Source organism: Scyliorhinus canicula, chromosome 7 (genome assembly GCF_902713615.1).
Source record: "Scyliorhinus canicula chromosome 7, sScyCan1.1, whole genome shotgun sequence".
NCBI lineage: Eukaryota > Metazoa > Chordata > Chondrichthyes > Carcharhiniformes > Scyliorhinidae > Scyliorhinus > Scyliorhinus canicula.
Genome location: NC_052152.1, coordinates 181103627 through 181116959, shown reverse-complemented (window position 1 = coordinate 181116959; position 13333 = coordinate 181103627).

Here is a 13333-nt window from a genome sequence, read left to right as displayed (position 1 = left end):
TCCACCCTATACCCGTAACCCAACAAACCCCCCCTTAACCTTACTTTTTTTATTAGGACACTACGGGCAATTTAGCATGGCCAATCCACCTAACCCGCACATCTTTGGACTGTGGGAGGAAACCGGAGCACCCGGAGGAGACCCACGCACACAGGGGGAGGACGTGCAGACTCCACACAGACAGTGACCCAGCCGGGTATCGAACCTGGGACCCTGGAGCTGTGAAGCATTTATGCTAACCACCATGCTACCCTGCTAGGGGTATTCTCCTAGATTCTTGGCCAACGTTTACTTTGAACCGCCACATTGTAAAGAGTTACAAATTTCAATGGCATGTGGACCAGACATAGTGAGTCGAAGAGTTATTTTGCGTGCATCGGTAGCATTATTCAAATCGAAAGGCTCTAAATAAATTTGAAACTGCTGCTTGAACACCCGCCAGTTAACATCAAGTTTACCAGTGATCCTTAGTTGTCGAGGAGCTTGAGCTTTGTCCATCGATCCTGGATTCGTTGAAGTTCTACAGTCCCAGGTTGGTGCTTCGAGATTCAAATACCTTCTTAGTTTTCTGTACTAGATTCTTACAAAACTATACTCGTCAGGTACAGTGGACATCCCTGGTACCATGTTATATTACAATTTGTGCTAATATGTCTTTAGTCTTTGCCTGTGATCCAGAATGGTCTGATGGGTTGATGATAAAGAAACCACCAATCTCCAACTTGAAGCAAAACTGATTTATTGAATAACAATTAAATTAAATAGAGTTTGCACACTCTACAGAGCTATAACTGCTAATTAAGTAAGGTTGAGTCTGTTAAACAGTATTCTATAATCAGGTATTAACTAATGATGTCCTTGTGCTACTTCTGTCTAATCTAAACTAGTCCTTGAGCTGTGATCAATCTCTCTCCTCTGCTAACATTACCCAAGTTCTGATATTTATACTGGGAACTGGTGGTGCCCTCTAGTGTTTTTATTACACTGAGATGTAATAATTAACCCTTCACTGGTGTACCTATATACATATCATTACAGTCAGCGGGGTGTTTATATCAATTTGGGGGCATAGGTTCAAGGTGGAGCAGGAGGAGAGGGGAAGGTTGGTGAATGAGGGTGGACAGCAGATACTCGGAGGCGCCAGAGGCGGAGTTGTTAAAGGAGAGACAGAGGCTCCAGATGGAGTTTGGGCTAGTTTCTACGGGGAAGGCAGTGGGACAGTTACGGAGGGTCAGATCTTGTGAACTGACACAGTCGAATACTAGTCAGAGGAAGTATTGATCAATCTCTGGTCAGACCTCATCAGGCCCAATTGGAAAACAGCCCAAAAAGATACAGTCCCAAAAGCCCTGAGCCTGCTGGGCTCTTCCATTAATTTTATTTGGGCACTGTTCACTGCTTTCTTAAACTGTTCATTCCCATATTCCTGGCTATTTTCTTTTTTTTATAACTTTTAAAAAATAAATTTAGAGCACCCAATTCATTTTTTCCAATTAAGGGGCAATTTAGCATGGCCAATCCACCTAGGTTGCACATTTTTGGGTTGTGAGGGCGAAACCCACGCAAACACGGGGAGAATGTCAAAACTCCACACGGACAGTGACCCAGAGCCAGGATCGAACCTGGGACCTCAGCGCCGTCAGGCCGCAGGGCTAACCCACTGCGCCACCGTGCTGCCCGTTCCTGGCTATTTTCAACCAGATTTCCAATTCCATGTTGTCTGGTGCCACCTGGTGGCTTTGTAACATTCTTTTTTAAACTCCGGATGAAAATTTCAAATTTAAAATTTTCTGGCAATGGGCAGCATATCCGAATGCATCACGCATCTGCATTTGCTCAATGACCATTGGGGATATGTAAGAATTCTTCTTTTCTGCTAGTCAAATGATTTTCATGGTAGAAAACTGAGAAAACTCTCATTTATAATTACAGGGAATACTACAGTTGCACTTAACAGTTTCTGTATGCTGTCACTTGGGGATCAGATCCTCCTTCTAGATTGTGGATTTGAGGTAGATTGTGAAGCAATGAGGGGCCTTTTTGCAATTGTTTAGTGAGCTACTGTAATGATGCACGTTCACAGACTTCATTAGAAACACAAAAGGTATTTATTGATAAGAAAAACAGTACAGAGAATAGCAGCTGCATGGCTTCCCTAGAGCAGCCCACCTGGTTGTCCTGGTCCCTACATGTCTACTTTATGTCTACTACTTAAGAGATAACTCCACCTCCTTTGGTGATTACCCATTCTCAGCCCTAATTGGTCCCCCAAGCCAGGTGACCCTCTTCTTCTGTGTTGCCCTTAAAAGGACAATCACCACAAATCACCATAGTTACAACAACAAAATAGATAAAATCACAATGTTTTCCGAACCCTAAGACTGTTGCAGCATTATTCTTATTCCTCTGTATATTTATTATTACAATATCTTCAGGAGTCCCGGGAAGGTTAAACAACAAAGGTTTATTTGGGAAAACAGAAGTATAAGCTGCAATGTGGCATACAGCACATAAGTCCCAGCTGGGACTACCGATCGTGCCGGTCCCAATCCAGGCTGGCTTTTAAATACCTGGTTCATGCGCCCCAGCACGCTCGACATCTGCCCCTCAGCGGGGTGCTTATATTCTGCGAGCCCCACGATGAGATCATTGGGTCATCCTTGTGGGTCTCGTGAGGGTTATTACAATTGTATATAAGCAATTCATATACAAGTGTTATCTGCATCTCTGATTTTATTTACTTCACCATTTGCAGCTATGCCTGCAGCTGCCTAGGCCCCAGGCTCTGGAATTTACTCCCAAACCCACTGCAACTCTCTATATCTCAAATTCATTCTTTAAGATGCTACCTAAAATCTATCATTATGTTGATACTTCTGGTCACCTGCCTAGTAACTCCTGAGGCTGGATTTTGCGCGCCCCCAGTTTGAAGGCGAGGAGGTGGGCGGGGGTGGGGGGGGGTGGGGGGGGGTGGGGGGGGGGGAGTGGGGGGGAGGCCACTTCAGGGCCTCATCCCACCAGTGCTAGAATTTTACCTGCAGCTGAGGGGAGGCCCATGCCATGTGGAAAGCTTGGCAGCTTTAGTTGTGTGGCTGGGCTTGTGTCAGGTAACGGGGGGAATCTTCCTGGGTCCATCAGAGGCACCCACCCCCCGCCCCATCCCCACCAAAGCTCATTCCCCTCTTCTCCCCAGCCCACATTTAACTCCCTTCCTGGCCTTATTAATCTGCCACCCCACCCCTCCCTCACACCCACCATGCTGAGACTCCCCAACCCTGAACTTATCTGAGCCTCTTCATGATGGAACTACCTGTAGTCCCACTGCTGCGACTTCAGAGTTGCTGGCCATTCAATTGGCAGGATATCCGACTGAGATAGGCCACACCTAAAAGCAATTAACAGTATTTCCAGCTTTAAATTGCTGAGGCATAGCCGTCGTGGTCATGAGCAGGCTTCCCCCTACTTTTGAACCAGGGTGACAGAGAAGAGTTGGTGGGGACCATGGCGGCTCACAAAACCCTGTCCATTGTACGGCCCAGTATCAAATTAAACTCCTTAGGATGTTTCAATAAGTTAACAGCTCCGTTGGTAAAACCTTTGCCCCTGAGTCTAAAAGTGAGGGTTCAAGTCTTTCTCCAAGACTTGAGCATGAACACCAAGGCTGACACTCCAGTGCAGTATTCGAGGCTGCTGCATTGTTGGAGGTACTCTCATTCTAACACGACGTTACATCAAATCCCTATCTGCCCTCTCAGCTGGATCGACAAGATTCCATTGCACTTTTTCGAAGAAGAACGAGGGAATTGACCCTGATGTTCTGTTCAATATTTATTCCTCAGTCAATAGATTATCTGGTCCTACCACATTTCTGTTTGTGGAAGCTTGTTGTGGTGCTTCTTTGTCTTTCGCAGGATGTGAGCATCGTTGGCTCAGCTGGCATCTAATGCGCATCCCCAAGTGCCCTTTGTGGTGATATGCATCACTATAAGTACACAAAGGGGTTAATGTAAATATACCAAGATTAAATAAATAATAGAGAGAGCACCAAAGACATTATGACACACAGACATTCAGACAATAGGTCAGTAAGGTAGGACACGACCAATGGGCAGTCAAGACACCCAGAGGTGACATGACCACAAGTGGGCAACCCATATAAAGGGACAGGGCACACATGCTCTTTCTCTTTCCACAGGCGACACCAAGAGAGAGGCACAGGGGCAGATCAGAAGCATCACACCTACCGCATAGCTTAGAGCAGACTGTTTAGTTAAACTGAGTTACTATAGCAAGATTAGCAGGACAGTCGAACTAAAGTCGGAGAATTGTTAATTGTTCAATAAATGTGTTAAACCTATCTCCAAGTCTGAACGTTCCTTTGTCAGAGCATACATCAAGGAAGCAGCTTATGCTACACGAGGAAGCATAACACAACACCCTTGAGAATGTAAAAGCAAATTACTGCGGATGCTGGAATCTGAAACTAAAGAGAAAATGCTGGAAAATCTCAGCAGGTCTGGCAGCAGCGGTAGGGAGAGAAAAGAGCTAACGTTTAGAGTCCAGATGACCCTTTCTCAAAGCTGGCCCTTGAGAAGGTGGTGGTAAGCTGCCTTCTTGAACCACGACAGTTGTGGTGTTGGTGGACCCACAGTACTGTTAGGGAGGAGAGCTCCAGGATTTTGACCCATCCACAGTGAAGGAACACTGATATATTTCCATGTCAGGGTGGTGTGAGGCTTAGAGGGTGAAATTCGAGTTGTGCAAATGGGCTGCTGAATTTCCTGCATTGCAACAATCACAACATCACAACACTTCAAGTGTACTTAATCAGCTGCAATGGGAATTTAAAATTCTTCTATCAGCGTACAAATAGCAAAGGCACAGAGGAGTGGAACAAAAGGGGGATCTATGCATAGCGGCAGAAGGCATGGCTGAAATACTAAATGAAAAGTTTGCATCTGTCTTTACCGAGGAAGACGATGCTGCCAATATCATAGTAGAAGAGGCCAAGTTGGATGGGTTAAAATTGCCAAAGAGGAGGAATTGAAAATGTTGGCTATACCTGTTTCCACATGGGCAAATGTAAATACACTCACTATGCGATTGGAAAAAGGCTGGCTATTGTCGTAGTTGGTTATCCTTCAATTCAAAAGACTGGCATCTACTCACTGTCACAAGTTTCTGTTTCTGCCATCTGTCTTCAGATCTTTGGGCACATGAGGCAGAGCATCCCATTAGTTAATGGGATTCAAAGGATTTGCTTCATTTTCTTTCCTTCTGTGCTATCACACTGCCTGATCATTATTAGAAAAGCTGTCTGTACTTAAGGTTGATAAGTCACTAGGATAGAATGTATCAAATGATCCTGAGGGAACTAAGTGTGGAAGTTGAGGAGGTATCAGCCAAATCTTCCAATCTTCCTTAGATACAGCAGTTGGGTTCCTAGGACTGGATAATTGTAAATATTACACCTTTATTCCAAAAAGGAATGAGGATAAACTAGGCAACTCCAAGTTCAGGGGTGGAAAGCTTGTAGAAACAATAATCCGGGACAATGTCACTTAGACATGCGTGAATTAATTAGAGAGAGCCAACGTGGGTTTGTTAAAGGCAAATCCTGTTTAACTAACTTGATTTGAGTTTATTGATGGCATGGTAGAGATGGTTAATGAAATTATGCGGTTGATGCGGTGCAAATGGATTTCCACAAGGTGTTCGAAAACGTGCCTATAATGTCAGCAAAGTTGGAGATCAAGGAATAAAAGGCACAGCGAGACCAGGATACAAAGTTGGCTGAGTGACAGAGGTAGAGACGAGCAACGAGCAGTTGTTTCCCAAACTGGAGGTCGGGGTCGGTAGCGCACCATCGCTTTTCTTGATAGCTAGCTCCGCAGATAATACCCACTCCTTCTTCAATTATCTCAGGCTAATAAAAACAATGTTTCTCTTGTGCCAACAACAAGACTAGCATTGGTGTAAAGAAAAGATTTGTATTTATGTAGCACGTTACACAATGAAAGTACATCCCAAAGCATGCTTTGGTTGCAGCATAGAAGGAGGCTTGGCCTGGCTTGTCAGGTCCATATGCCAAGTCTCTGAAAGAACAATTTAGCTTGTTCCACACCCACACCCTTTTCTCGTTTTCCCTTCAGGTGTTTATGTAATTCATGTTTGAAAGCCTCGATTGAATCTGCCCCGATTAAACTCTCAGTTTGTGCATCTCAGGTCTTAATCACTGGTTGGGTAAAAATGTTTTTCCCGAGGCCGTTATTGGGTTTGTTGGTAGTAAGACTTACAAGAAGATAGTCACACTTAGAGTAGGTCCAGGAGAATTCACTGAATTCATTTAGTAGCCATCGTCTCCATTATAGTTTGTTAGTTATCTTTCCATGTGTTTGTTAATAAATCATCTTTATAGTTAAACAACTATATGTTCTGTGTACATCATTACGATGGTTATATCACAGAACACAACAGAGGGAGCACCATGACCATGGCAGAATTTCAAAACCAGATGGTGAATTTTTAAATCAAGTTGTTGCTTGAGCGGGAGCCAGTGTAAATCAGCCAACACAGATGGGTGAGCAGGAAATGGTTCAAGTTAGGGCACGGCCAGAGGTTTGAATGGCCTAACGTTTATTTAAAGTAGGACATCGGAAAGCTGCTAGGAGTGCACTGGAATAGTGAAGTCTCAAAGTAACAAATGCATGGGTGAGGGTTTCAGCAGCAGAACCATGTTTGAGGTTGGGTGACAACCATGTTTGAGGTTGGGAGAGAAAAGAGCTAACCTTTTGAGACCAATGACTCTTTGTCAAAAGCTAACAGTCAGTGAACGTGGGGAATATTTATACTGTGGAGTGAGAATGAAAGATGAGTCATAGCCACTGAAACCCAGGGAAACGGGGTGCTAACAGTCACAGAAACCAAGGGGAAAGAGTGCTAATGGCAGTCCCCAGAGAGAACAAAAGGTGTGAAAGGTCAAACACCACCACCATCATGCCACCACCAAACAGATCTTCCCTTCACTCCCTCTCTCAGCATTCCGCAGAGACCATCCCCCCCCCCCCCCCGAGATAATCTAGTCCACTCCTCCACCATACCCAGTACCTCTCCCATCACCCATGGCACCTTCCCGTGCAATCACAGAAGGTGTAACACCTGCCCCTTTACCTCTTCCATGCTTAACATCCCAGGCCCAAAACACTCATTCCAGGTTAAGCAGCATTTCACTTGCGTCTCTTCCAATTTGGTCGACTGCATTCTCTGCTCCCAATGTGATCTCCTCTATATCGGAGAGAACAAACGCAAACTGGGTGATTGCTTTGCTGAGCACCTTCAGTCTGTGTGCATTCAGGACCTGGACCATCCCGTTGCTTGCCATTTTAACAAAAGACCCGCTCCCATGCCCACATGTCTGTCCTTGGTCTCCTGCAATGTTCCAGTGAAGCACAACGCAAAATAGAGGAACAACATCTCATCTTCCGGTTAGGCACGCTACAGCCTTCCGGTCTCAACATCGAATTCAACAACTTCAGATGATTAGCTCTACCCCACCTAGACCCATTTGTTTTCATCCCATTTCATTTCAACTGTCTCTTACCATTTCTTTCTTTCTTGTCTTTCTTAATACATATTTAACCCCACAATCTTATCTACATTTCCTTACTCCTTCTCCCCTTTGCTTCCCCCTTCCCCTCCCCCCCACATCTCCATCTGTCACAGTTTACCCTCTGATGTTAGTTTCTATGCTGTTTGGCCTCGCACACCTTTTGTTCTCTCTGGGGACTGCCATTAGCACTCTTTCCCCTTGGTTTCTGTGGCTATTAGCACCCCATTTCCCTGGGTTTCTGTGGCTATGACTCATCTTTCATTCTCACTCCACAGTATAAATATTTCCCACTTTCTCTGTCTGTTAGCTTTGACAAAGAGTCATTGGACTCGAAACGTTAGCTCTTTTCTCTCCCTACAGATGCTGCCAGACCTGCAGAGATTTTCCAGCATTTCCTCTCTCGTTTCAGATTCCAGCATCTGCAGTAATTTGCTTTTATCCTCTTGGATTCTCTTTGTTTTTAAATTCAGAGTATGCAATTCTTTTTTTCCAATCAGGGGGCAATTTAGCATGGCCAATTCACCTGCCTGTGCATCTTTTTAAGTTGTGGGGGTGAGACCCAAGCAGATACGGGGAGAATGTGCAAACTCCGCACGGACAGTGACTCAGGGCTGAGGTCAAACCTGGGTCCTCGGCGCCATGAGGAAGCGGTGCTAACCACTGCGCCACCGTGCCACCCGACCTCTTGGATTCTGATATAATACCAAGATTGCAAACAATCTGGGTCAGCCTCAGATATTTGCCAGGGAGAGAGATGGAGACAAAGGTGAGGGAATGGAGAATGTGACATGGACTGTTGTCTTCCCAATATTTAATTTAATAAGCAGAGATCAATGATTTAAAATAATTGTCAAAAGATCTGGAGGAGAGACAAGGAGATATTTTTTCACTGAGAGAGAACCCTGGAAATGCTATCTGAGAAGATGGTGGACTCTTGGTTCCATTTATGATTTGGAAAGGGTGTTGAACAATTCTTGAGGATCAGGAATTTACAGGGTTGTGTACAAAAGGCAGGGGTGCACAGGCATGATGTCCAAATAGCCTCCTTCTGTGCTGTAAATTTCTATGATTCTAATCCCAAGTGCTGCAGGCAGGAAAGAGTCCGCAGATTAAATAGCACATTGCAACAGAAGTGATGTGATCTCATGAAATTCACGTAACTGGAGCACAACACATTTTAGACCACAGTGTGAACTGTTATCAAGTGCCTTGTTGGTTTCATATTATTATGGGATGCAACCTCAGGGTACTGTGAAATTGTTCATAGGCTGAATAAATTTTGCTCAATATATAATAGCGTTATCCAGAATATCAGGCAGCTATCGTTAAAGAAATAGCAGCGAATGCTCAGTTTGGAAATGAAAGAAAGTGAGTGACATTATTGAACATTGTACTGTCACAGCATTTGGGAGAAACGCTTAGAACAGCAGGAGCAGAACTAGAAACTCAAGTGTATTCATATATATTTCATTTCCTAAATGGACAAAAGATGAGTTTTTAGATTTGGTGACATTGCTTGATTGGAACATTTTCTCGCATTCAAGTTTTGATTAAAAGGAACATTTGGCGGGGGGGAGAAAAACTTTACAGTGTGGTTAGAATGTGGAATTCGTTGCCACAAGCCATTGTTGAAGCAGTCAGAGTCTATAATTTCTTTTAAAAGGGATTTTGTTGCTGCATATTAAAGATTTTAGGGAGTGTGACAGTTGTGGTTAAATACTCCGAGTGGAAACTGCCTCAAAAGGTGTCAGTCAGCACTTTACAAAGGCCCCATGCTGAGTGATGGATACACAGGCAGGCACAGGGAATTTAAATGCAGATGAGCCGTCGTTTCGCACAGACCTCAATCAATGGCCGGTTCGTGTGGTAATTCAGGAAGACACTGTCAACATTGGTGTTAACAAATTCTTTGATGTCTGCAAATATTTGAAGCAAGGCTTCTTTTTTAAAAAAGAACAAACACTGGTAACAAGGCAGGCAGCAGCAAACTGAAGGGAGAATGTCGACTCTCAGCTCATCTTTCTCATGAAATAAAAGGCTCACGGAAGTGGGCTCGCTGAAGAAGATTCTTAAGATTTGCAACAATGCTGGAACAGAAATTATACTGAGTGTTTCTTATGGTCATTGAATGGTTCCAGGAGGCAATGTGTCCATTCCAGCTCTTTACAAGAGCCAATCGGCTGCCCCTGCTCCCACACCTTAAAAAGGTGACGGCGCAGAAGAAGGCCATTCGGCCCACCACGTTTGTGCCAACTCTCTTCAAAACCTAGTCCCACACCGCATGATTTCTCTTCAGATAAATATACAATTCCCTTTTGAAAGTCACATTGATTCTGCATCCATCATGCTGTGAGGCAGCACATTCCACATCCCAACCACTCGCTGTGAGAGTGTATTTCACCTCAGGCTGACTTTGTTTCTTTTTCCATTCACCTTAAATTGGTGCTGTTTGGGCAGCACGGTGGCCTAGTGGTTAGCACAACCGCCTCACGGCGCTGAGGTCCCAGGTTCGATCCCGGCTCTGGGTCACTGTCCGTGTGGAGTTTTCACATTCTCCCCGTGTCTGCGTGGGTTTCGCCCCCACAACCCAAAAACAAAATGTGCAGAGTAGGTGGATTGGCCACGTTAAATTGCCCCTTAATTGGAAAAAATAATTGGGTAATCTAAATTTAAAAAAAAAAATTGGTGCTGTCTGGTTTTCAGCCAATGGGAACAGTTTCTTTCTATCTACTCTGTCCAGACCCCTGATCATTTTGAATACCGCTTAATAGAAGGGCCAATAACCAGGGGGTATGGATTTAAGATAAGGAGCAGACGATTTAGAGGGGATTTGAAGAGAAACGACATCACCCTGAGGGTGGTGGGAATCTGGTACTCACTGCTTGGAAGGGTGGTAGAGGTAGGAACCTTCACACCATTTAAGAAGCATTTACATGAGCACTTGAAATGCCATAGCTTACAAGGCTATGGACCAAATGCTAGAATACAGGAGCAGGGATGTACCTTTGAGGCTGTATAAGGCTCTGGCCAGACCCCATTTGGAGCATTGTGAGCAGTTTTGAGCCCCGTATCTAAGGAAGGATGTGCTGTCCCTGGAGAGGGTCCAGAGGAGATTCACAAGAATGATCCCTGGGATGAAGAGCTTGTCATATGAGCAGCGGTTAAGGACTCTGGGTCTGTACAAGATGGAGTTTAGAAAGATGAGGGGGGATCTTATTGAAACTTACAGAATACTGAGAGGCCTGGATAGAGTGGACATGTAGAGGATGTTTCCACTAGCAGGAAAAACTGGAACCCGAGGGCACAGCCTCAGACCGCAGGAGTGATCCTTTAAAACTGAAATATGGAGGAATTCCTTCAGGCAGAGGATAGTGAGTCTGTGGACATCATTGCCACCAAAAGCTGTGGAGGCCATGTCACTGACTGTCATTAAGAGGTAGATAGGTTCTTGATTAATAAGGGGGTCAGGGGTTATGGGGAGAAAGCAGGAGAACGGGGATGAGAAGCATATCAGCCATGATTGAATGGCAGAGCAGACTCGATGGTCCGAATGGCCTAATTCTGCTCCCATGTCTTATGGTCTTAAAATGGGATTAGAATAGGCAGTGCTTGATGGCCAGCACAGACATGATGAGCCGAAGGGCCTCTTTTTGTGCTGTAAAACTCTAGACTCTATTAAAGGAGAAGCTGATGCTACCGAACCCGAGTAGCTATCTGCAGCAGGCATGAATTTGTGCTATGTTTAAGCAGGAGTGGGATTAGACTAACCAACTAATAAAATTACCAGGGGTAGACATTTTGGCAGAATTTCCAATTTCTTTACGATACCATAATTGCTTTTTCTAGCCTGGAAATTGCAGTTAATGCCATAGGAAAGGCCCATATATTATATTTTAAGTATTGACATTTATTTTGCATGCTCACGTTTAAATAAAATACAGCGAAAATACTACATGGAAATAAGCACAAATACTCTCAATGTTTATTCTTACAGTGAGCAAATGGTCTGAAACATATTTACCCACCCTGTTCTCACATCCTTTTACCTGCCCTTGCACATACCCACCCTATTTCAACATTCACGATTAAATAGTTTCTGCTTCAAAACACTAATCCTGGAAGGAAACTTGACAACCTCACCACTGCATGTGTAAAATTTCTCTCTTACATTTAGGCATTAATGTGTGACCGTTCAGATCCCTCAGTTACTAGAAACCATGTGCTGCTATTGAACCTATCTCATTGTCTCTGAAGGTAAAGCACTTCTATCATTTCACTCTATAATCTGCATTATTCTAATGAAAAATGCTACAGTTTTCAAGTTTGCGTGTTTGCATTTTCTGACGGCTGGCAGCCTCAAAATGAATCTGCATATTCCCCTCCAAAGCTTCAAATATGCTTCCTGTAATGTGGACCCCTAATTCCACAAAGTACCCTAACTGAGGTCTTATTAAGGTCATATATTGGCTCATCTTTATCCTGCGGATTTTAGATACACTATCCCTTATGACAAAACCATCCTACAATGTTTTAATGACCTCATCAACCTGAAATGCTGTCTGCGTCCTGCCTATTTAATTCTTTATGAATTTATGCCTTCAAATCCCTCTTCTTCCACGGCACTGAGCCAAGTTCCATTCCGATAATACATGCTGTTATTTATTTTATCAAACGGTACCACTTCTAAAATCTGCATTAACCTATTCCTGGATTCTAATTTTTGTACCAACGTTTTTCCTTTCTCGTTGCGTCTTTAACCTGGGCACATTATTGTGTTATGCCACCTTGGGCTAGGGCATGGTCAATTCAAGCCTCCCTTGACCAGAGTCACAACAGAATTTAATTTACAAATATTTCCCAGAAAAGTACCAGACGTCTTTATCCCTTAGCTGCCCAATAAATACGGTCAACAGGTTTGTAAATTTTAGCACGATTCCTTTTTTTTTGATAAACAATTTTATTGAGGCATTTTGGCATAATAAACAACGTCAATACAAAACTGTGAGCAAAGGACAATCGACATAGTGCAAAAACCAGCTCCCCTCCTACAAGGACCTGCCTAACTACACCCCTAATCTACGTTACCCAACCCCCCCCACCCCCTCCTGCCCTCCCCCCCCCCCCCCCCCCCCCTCCCACTGATGATTAATTTTCCGCAAAGAAGTCGATAAATGGTTGCCACCTCCGGGCAAACCCTGACAGTGACCCTCTCAGAGCGAACTTAATTCTCTCCAGACCGAGAAAGCTCTCCATATCCGATACCCAGGCCTCCGACTTCAGGGGCTTTGAGTCCCTCCATGCCAGCAGAATTCGTCACCTTGCTACCAGGAAAGCAAAGGGCAAAACGTCAGCCTCTCTCTCCTCCTGGTCTCCCGGGTCCTCCGAAACCCCAAATATAGCCACCTCTGGATTCATCACCACCTTTGTTTTCAGTACCCGGGACAGAACGTACGTGAATCCCTGCCAGTATCCCCTGAGTTTTGGACATTCCCAGAACATGTGGACATGGTTCACTGGTCCTCCCGAACATCTGGCGCACCTGCCCTCCAATCTAAAGAATTTACTCATCCGGGCCACTGTCATGTGGGCCCGGTGGACGACCTTGAATTGAATCAGGCTGAGCCTAGCCCATGTTGCGGTCGCATTTACCCTACTCAACGCCTCCGCCCATAAGCCCTCTTCTATCTCACCTCCAAGCTCCTCTTCCCATTTGAGCTTCAGCTC